Source organism: Aplysia californica, unplaced genomic scaffold (assembly GCF_000002075.1).
Source record: "Aplysia californica isolate F4 #8 unplaced genomic scaffold, AplCal3.0 scaffold00316, whole genome shotgun sequence".
Taxonomy (NCBI): domain Eukaryota; kingdom Metazoa; phylum Mollusca; class Gastropoda; order Aplysiida; family Aplysiidae; genus Aplysia; species Aplysia californica.
Genome location: NW_004797586.1, coordinates 600,590 through 602,611, shown reverse-complemented (window position 1 = coordinate 602,611; position 2,022 = coordinate 600,590). Strand labels below are relative to the sequence as shown.

At 35.3% G+C, this 2,022-nt stretch overlaps 2 non-coding genes across 2 annotated transcripts; both read right to left on the bottom strand.

Moving 5' to 3' along the window:
- Positions 1-422: 422 nt before the first annotated feature.
- On the bottom strand, positions 423-539 carry LOC118477968. Its single transcript, XR_004858717.1, has one exon. It is a non-coding gene; the product is annotated as a U5 spliceosomal RNA (small nuclear RNA).
- A 967-nt stretch (positions 540-1,506) lies between these two features.
- LOC118477967 lies at positions 1,507-1,621 on the bottom strand. The gene has a single exon (XR_004858716.1). It is a non-coding gene; the product is annotated as a U5 spliceosomal RNA (small nuclear RNA).
- Between the last annotated feature and the right edge of the window lie 401 nt (positions 1,622-2,022).

Here is a 2,022-nt window from a genome sequence, read left to right as displayed (position 1 = left end):
GTGTGTGTGCGTGCGTGTGTGTGTGTGTGTGTGTGTGCTGTGAGTGTGTATCGGCCGGTTTCAGTATTGAAAAGAAAAGACTTTACTATTAACATTCCAAACACTTTGACACACTGTGTTATCAATGATAAATAATATTTTATCCAACATTTTTACCCCCAAAGGCTTTGGGCTGTGAGTGAAACCCTCAACATTTCCAATTTCCCTGTTTACCAAAGGATCTACGCTACACACAAATAAAAAAAATCTCAATGTGCAAACAAAAGATGGCCACGTTTACAAAAGCTATTAATTTACTCACTTCCTCGGCGGAGTACACACTAAATAATTAAATAAATAAGTCAGTCATAAAACAGCACACAATTCATGTGCTATCGATCTTGTATAAAGTTCCCCATACTAAAAACTTCAATTGTATCATGAACCCTACAACGTAGAGCTTGGAGAAATTGTCTATAGACTCATAATATTGCTCCTCTCCACGGAAATCTTTAGTAAAAAGCGAAAGATTTATTCGTTGTGAAGAGAAACCAGAGTGCCCTTAACACACTCCAGTTCCCTCTTGAACCAACATAAAACGCTTTCTTTAACAACCTTATAATAACAATAATCTTCCAACGAATGAACCACGATAATTTGGTTTCTTTTTTTTCCTTATTTGAAATATTGCTGAATTCGATTTATGTTTTGTTAACACTGATATGCAAAAGGATATTTTTTGAAAGCGTTTGAAACGGAGAGAAAACTCCCACGACTGTGTTATCTTCCAAAGTTAGAATGTTTCTTTCCCTTCATACAAGCAACCACAACAGTCAGTTCCCTTGAATAGTCAGAAAAAAAACCTGACTAATTTTGTTGATTACCAGATACAGTGGAGAAAAGAGGGAAGATAGAACGTGTGTTAACCTGCGTTTTAGTACAGTTTTAGATTCACCAATAAGAAAAACAATGGAGAAATGGTATAGGTTTAACGCCATTATAACCACTATTAGGTTACTATCGGGACATCCAAGTTTAACGTACATCTCCGAAAAATCAGAGCCAAGTGGGAAATTCGAGTAAAGTGTCTTTCACAAGGACACAATGTCGGACCGAAACGAAGCTCGAACCCCCGAACCTGCAATTTCACGATTACGAGTCCGGCAGCCTTATTATTAGGCTATCGACGCTACTCACTAATGAGAAACTTTCAAGGATTCGTTTAACTCAAATTGGGGGAAATGTCTATATCGTTAGCCGCGTAATTCAACTGCCCCATGAGACAAAATTTACATTGATCACATTTTATCCCATTATGTAATGCAACCATTGAAATACCTTTTGTTAAAATCACTAGTTTGAATGATTACCGCAAAGTGTTTTAATACTTCAGTAAATTAATCGTCCATGACACGCAAGTCCCAATTTCCAAGTGACCAGGAGCTAGGAAAACAAGCCATAAAGTTGTTCACTATTGTAATACATCATCTATGTGGTATTCCTACTTAATGTTTCCTTTCATCACTGACTCTTCAATGTAGGGCTTGAAAAATAGTCTGTAGACTCATTAGATTGCTCCTCTCCACGGAAATCTTTAGTAAAAGGCGAAAGATTTATTCGTTGTGAAGAGAAACCAGAGTGCTCTTTTGAACCTCCAGTTCCTTCTTGTACCAAAATAAAACGCTTTCTTGAACAATTAATATGACTTCAATAATAATCAAACCAATGAATCACGAAAAATTCATTTCTATTTTCTCACATGAAACATTGTTGAATAGGTTTAAGCTTTGTTAACACATTTATCGAAAAATATATTTTATCAGAGTTTGTTTGAAACGAAGAGAAAACTTCCAAATGTTCATTGTCATCCAAAGTTAGAACGTTTCTTTCCCTTCATTCAAGCAACCCAAAACAGTCAGTTCCCTTGAACGATAAAAAAATTGAAAGTTAACATTGAAATTTGACTAATTTTGTTGATTTCAAGATATAATGAAGAGAATAAAAGGAAAAATACATTGTGTGTCAACCGAATTATAAATAGGT